The following is a 6,978-nucleotide window of genomic DNA, read 5'->3' on the forward strand; positions in this document are numbered from 1 at the left end:
TCCAGAACAGTTATTCTCAGACAGCAACCAGGGTGCCCACAACTGACTTTTGCATCATGGATTAAGGAGAGGAAAAGTAATCCATGGCTTCCAATATTCAGGGACTCCTGGGTCTTGTGATGATGTGCATGAGATGAAATAGGATTTACAAAAACAATGCAAATCCATGGGAGAAGTGTCTAGCATAGAAACAATGTAGGTGACGTTTGTCCACGTGCTTTTTAAAGGTGTGAGGTTTCCTGCCTCTCTGACTCTCCCAGGCAGTGTGCTAAGTGGTGTGTAAATGAAATAAACTTCCACACCAACAACCTGGTGAACATTTTTTTTAAAAAATGTGCAGGCTGCATCTGGGATCTCATCTTTCACCAAGTCCGAACTGGATTGGAAACTTATGTGTGGAAGGCAGAAGCTAGGTTTCTGGACTTTGAAACGAGAGTTTTAATGTCCATTCGATATCGAAAGACTTCCAGCCAAATTGTTAGTGACCCACGTTGTAACATGGTCACTCAATGATAATGAATTGTTTTCGGTTCAAATGCAGAGCCTGAGCTCAGGTCCCAAGCTCAACATAAACTCAGGAATAACTTGTCCTATGTAGAGAGTTGTTGAGGGGAATAGAACAAAATAACTTGCCTTGATTGGTAACATGAAGTTCAACATCCAAACCCTTTCCCGTCATACCTGGAATTCTGTATTTGAATCCCTCTGATCAAGTGTTTGACCCTGGCACAGACTGGAATAGCTTCCGTGCCTTTCCGCTATTGGGCAGTTTGGTGGGACTGCTCTCACCTAATTCTATCCTAATTATCTAATCATAACCAGAGAATCACTAGCTATGATTTCTCTTTCTGCAACATTACCTCAGGGGTCTCCCAAGGTTCCATTCCCTGGAGTCCTATTTCTCATCTAGGTTATGTCCCTTGGTGGCATTGTCTGAAAGCACAGCATTGTGTAACTAGCACTTCTCTTAACTCTTCCATTGTTGCTAAATTCTCTCAACCAATACTGGGGGATGAACAACGATTTTCTCGAAATAAATATTGGTCAGATTAAGGCCATTGTTTTCAGTCCTGGCTCCAAACTCTGTTCCCTAGCTATCTTCTTCTTCCATCTTCCTGACAAAAGTCTGAGTTTAAGCCAGTCTATTTTTAACCTTGGTGTCACATTTGGCCCAAGGTTAAGTTTCCAACCTCAAATCCATGCCATCATTAAGATGGCTATTTTACCTCTGTAAAATTGCTTGAATTCTCCCTTCCTCAATTCATCTGAAAACACTCAGATCTCTGGTCTTGAATATTCCAAAGTAGTATTGGCTGTTTTCCTCTATAAACTTGAATTCATCCAAAATCTTGTTGCCTGTATCTTAAATCACTTAACTTTCAGTACTGTCTGACCTCCATTGCCCTTGGTGAAAGAGCGTCTTATATTTAAAAAAATTTAATCTTGTTTCAACACCTTCCATAGCCTCACCCGTTCCTATCGCTATAGTCCAATCCCACAACTGTAACCCTATGAGCTATTCACATTACTCTAATTCTGACCTCCTGGGCGTCCCTAGTTTTAATTGCTCCACCACTGGGGGCCACACCTTGAATAGCCCAAATTCTAGGCTGTGGACTACCCTTACTTCAACTGTTTAGTTCCACCATGCATTTCTCTCTGACACTCCATAAAACTTACCTCTTTGATGATGTTTTTGGGGAACTGGCATATTGAAATCTTATTTGGCTCGCTGTCATATATTTGATAATGCTCCCTTTAGATATGTATAAAGTTAAATACAAGTTGTTGTTAACATCGCACCTTTTGTGGTTGTACAGCAGCCAATTAATTCCTTTTGAAGTGCAGTCACATCATAAAAAATGCATAACTAATATGCAGACTGCTTTCAAAAGTAGCAGAGGAGAAACCTGGTCATTTAAACTGTCTGGGCTGGGAGAGGAATGTCGCCCAAACACTGGCAATATTCAGCTCCTCCTTTACAAAACAGGATATTTTATGTCTGCCTAATGAAATAGTTGCTCCTCCAAAACAGCCTGGATTTATGTACTCAGCCTCAGGGATGGATCTTGAACACACAACGATCTGATTGAGCACACTATCAAACAGGCAAGAATTGTTTTGCATAACATTGAGAAAGGAAGTGAACTTTATAAAAAGATGTTTTGACACAAGCTTAACAATGTGACTCCAAAAAAGAGCAGGAAACCTGTATGTTTTGAAGATTTCCACACCAGAGTCTTTCTTAACCATTTGCCTGCTTCATGCATGCAAAATTTGTACCCACATGTCTGTAGTTGCTGAATAACTGTGGGGAGCCATTTACATTGAAATCTGATGAGATAAAATGTCTGGTAACATTGAAATACCGCAGTCTATATAAAATGTAGCTTGCACTCCTTACTGAAACACACCTCCACAAGTAAAGCAACTTTGGGTATTGCAATGATCTTATCGAGTACATGCTGAAGTAAACAGGCCTCCTTCCATTACTCTTGTGTTAGATTTCCTGTTTTGATGGGATATTTTATTATGTTATGTTTAGTAATTGATTATTTCATGCACAAGTTGTCAACATGTGAAAATGAGTGTAACGATTTTAAAGCCTTCTAGCCTCTGAATCTATAGTTGCTAATCAAAGCTGTACAATATCTGAACATCATCCATTTGTAATTTCTGTATACAAAGCAAAATCTGAAAACTAGTAAAACATATTATTTGGTTTTCTATTTGCCTTTCCTTCTATGAAATCCAGTCAGTACTTGAGGTCCCATTCTCGCTGGCATTACAAACTTCAGACCCTGTCCCCTCCTTCTTATGTGCACCCACCCCACGTCCACTCCTGACAAAGGAGAGAATCTGGCTCCTCTGTCCTCACTGATTGCTGTCCCATCCCTTGTGTCTTAATATTGTCAATTTCCTATACTCCTCCATATTTGCAATTCCACATTTGCATTCCTACAATTCTATTCCTGCATCATCAAACAGCTCTGAAGTCACAAATTACATTTCTGTGATGGTACCTAGCACATATTATCACTGTTTGAGATCTATTGTATTTTATAAAATTGCATATGGCATTCCTCCTCCAACACATTTCCTGTTTTTTGCTTCAAAAGGACACCCTCGGCTTGGTTGTGCTGTTATCTATTAGCTTGTTGTATCCTAGTTAATTTTAGTGTGAATTCATCACTTTTTTGTTAGCCATATTTTCCCCTTACAACTCTGTATGTTCTTACTTGCTTGTACTTTATAATTTCCATAGACCACCCAGCTTGTACTTTATAATTTCCATGGACCAACCATTTGACCATGCATTCACTCATTGTCCAAGCATTCACACTTGGAAAAAGAGAAGGGTATATAATCTACATTACCTTTAGATTTTTGAAGGCCACCCTATCCAATCAAACCTCTGCTTAAATTTCTCCATAACAATGGACCAGGACACATGGGATCTGGCCATCAATAGACATTTCTCAGTTATCCACAAAATTCTGCACCCCAAAATTGAATGATCCAACCACAGATTGAGGGCCAGCTTTCTGTTAAACCTCCATCATTTTAGCTTATAAAATATATCCCTGTGATTTCTTTATGACTGTAACTTCAGGTAATAGGTGGGCATTTTTCATGCTCTTTCGATTAAAAAATGGGGAAGTTCAATTGTATGAAATCAATTACTTTTAAATTAGATAAACAATATTGGGGCATATAACTCAGTTGACTAGATGTGTAGACTCTGATGCAGAATGTGCTCATGATACGGGCTCAATCCCCGAATTGAATATGACTGAGATTAAGCGATCAAGTATATTGTAGCCAAATTTGCTGATGATGGACAGACAGGAAAACAAGGCATGAGGAGAATACAAACAATCTGTAAAGGGATATACAGTAGATACGTTAAATGAGTGAAAAAAAAGTTAACAGAAGAAGTTTACTGTGAGAAAACATGAGGTTGGAGGAATAATAGAAAAGCAGAGTATTGTTTAACTGGACAGAAACAGCAGACTCTTGCTCTACAGAAGGACTGGGTGTCCTTTTCTATGAGCCACAAAAGCTGAACATGCAGTTACAGCAAGTAGTTGGGAAGGCAACTTGAAAGATGTAGTTCATTGCACATGGATGGAGTATAAAAGTAGTTGTATAGACCATCAGTGAGACCGTATCCCGAGTACTGTGTACAGTTATGTCTCCTTGCTTAAGAAAGGATGGACTTGCATTGAAGTTAATTCCGTAGATTCACTGCCCAGTTAAAGGGATTGTTCTTATGAAGAAGACATGGACAGGTTGGGCTTTATTGGAGTTCAGAAAAATGACAGGTCATCTTAATGAAATGTATAATATTGTGAGGGGGTTTGACTACATGGCTGTTGAGACAATCATGAGAATAACACCACCTACAAGTTCCCCACAAGCCACACATCATACAGACTTATGACCAGAAGAAATAGGAACAGGCATAGGTCTTCAGCCCCTCAAACCTGCTCCAGCATTCATTAGGGTCGTGGCTGATCCAGCATTCTTCACATCCACCTTCCTGCTTTTTCCCCGATAAACCTGGAAACTTGAATAAACTCAGAAATATGTCACCGCTTCTTCAGCATCGCTGGGTCAAAATCCTGGAATTTCCCTCTCTGAAGGCACTGTGGGTCTACCTACATGGACTGCAGCAGTTCAAGAGAGGGCTCACTACCACTTTCTAAAGGGAAACTCTGGATGGACAAAAAATACTGGCCTCGACTGTGATACCCACATCCCATCAGTGAATAAAGATAAAGGATGCTTCCTCTTGTGGGCATCAGGGTAGGGTGGTGCAGTTTCATGATAAGGAGCTTCTGCGATAGAGACATTTGTTTTTGCAACTCTTTTCCTTTCGGGAGTAGTGACAGCTGATGTCATTGAATATATTTGAGCTGGAGTTAGGTATATGTTTGATCTACAAGGCAGTCAATGGTTATGAAGGTGTGGGGTACAGGCAGAAAGTGGAATGACGGCCACAATCAAACTGGCATGATTGAACAGAACAGGCTCAATGGGCCAACTGACCTACTCCAGGACCTTTTTTTAAAAATGATCTGAGAAGAAATGTTTATAGTCCCTCATGAATTGGACAGGGTACTTAAGTGCGTTCAGAAAATGATAGAGGCAAACAGTTCTGAATTATTAGTCTGTTTACTGGCATGGTTCACACTTGTCGTTAAATTTGCGAGTAAGTGTTACTGAACCATGTAGTTCTCTGGCAAATGTTGCTTGGTTCTTGTTTCTGTCACAGATCCTGTTCCCATAAAGATGTCAGTGAACTCAACATCTCCCTTTGTTAACGAGTCAGAACCTCTATCAGTGAAACATCAAAGCCTCAAAGTAATTGTAGTTTGCACTTGAGATATATCAGGTTACCTTTGTGACAGCAGTGCATACTGAACACATGATTCACCCACTGGCACCCTTCTCCACAGCTATAGCAAGTACCTGGTGGGGGTTGAATTCAAGTTCACATCTATTGATCCAGATTAAATTCTGCCTCGATATTTGGGATAGATTTTGTATCACTCAAAGTCCCAGATGTGTGGGAGGTTCTCACATTACACCTGAGTACAGCTGGTCAGAAAGTAAGCAGGAATAGGAATGGAAACATTAGCATGTGCTAAATCATTTATCGTGCCATTTAAACTGATGATTACGGCATTGCAACACATCTGCAAAAATCGGAGATAGATTGCAGATTGGACCTGTGTTCGGTGGAGTTTAGAAGATGGTGAAGTGATCATGTTGAAACATCCAAGTTCCTGAAGAGTTTTGATAGGATGAAAGAATGTTTCCCCTATCGGAGAGATGAGAACTAGGGAACACAATTTAAAATAAATGAGTTCCCATACAGAATGTCTGTGAAATTGTTGCCCTCAGAGAGCAGTGTAGCCAGAGTCGTTGCATATTTTCAAGGCAGAGATCATCACATTTTTGACCACAAGGGTATTGGGATAGCAAGGAAAAGGTTGAAGCCACAATTAGCTATGACCTTATAGATAGTTGAGCAGGCTGAAGGGCCATCTGCTCCTAACTTGTATGTCTGTATGTATATCTATGTATCTTCATAAGTCTGTTTGTATGTAGGTCTGAATATATGTTCATATGTATTGTGTATGTTACATATATATTACATATTTTTTATCATTTTCAGAATCTGAATACCCTGTATTGTGCACAATTCTGGTTACCATACTACCAGATGGATGTGGAGGTTTTGGAGAGACTACAGAAATGATTTACCAGGACGTTGCCTGGTTTGGAGGTTATTAGCTATGAGGAGAGATCAGACAAACGTGGTTATTTTCACATGAACATTGAAGGCTGATCTGATAGACATTTACAAAATTCTGAGAGACATGGATAGAATAGATAGTCAGAGTCTTTTCCCCAGGGTAAAAATGTCAATGACTAGGGGGATATAGTTTTAAGGAAAAAGGGTGTAAGTTTAAAGAAACTTAAGGAGAGAGTTCATGGTCTGATGTTGATGAACTCAATGTTTAGGGTAACCTTTCTAGATTAAGTGTTGACGTCAATGACTAGGGGGATATAGTTTTAAGGAAAAAGGGTGTAAGTTTAAAGGAGATATGAGGTGCAGGTTTTTTAGACAGAGGTAAATGCCTGGAATGTGCTGCCAGAGGTTGAGGTAGAAGCAGATACAATAGTAAAGTTTAAGAGGAATCTTGAAGGTACATGAATAAGCAGGAAATAGATGGACACAGAACGTGTAGAGGCAAAAGGTTTTTAGTTTAAAAAGGCTTCATATGTCAGTGCAGGCTTGGTGGGCCGAAGGGCCTGATCCTCTGCTGTATTGTGCCATTGTCTTTGTTCTTTACAAACGATCAGATATTAGAGCTCTGTTGGGTTATATTTTGCATCATTGACCGAATGGGCTTTTGGCTATGCAGTGCAATTCTATGCAAATTGAATTTGCTCAGAATGGGGGTG

This window comes from Chiloscyllium plagiosum, chromosome 26, assembly GCF_004010195.1.
Source record: "Chiloscyllium plagiosum isolate BGI_BamShark_2017 chromosome 26, ASM401019v2, whole genome shotgun sequence".
Classification (NCBI taxonomy): Eukaryota; Metazoa; Chordata; class Chondrichthyes; order Orectolobiformes; family Hemiscylliidae; genus Chiloscyllium; species Chiloscyllium plagiosum.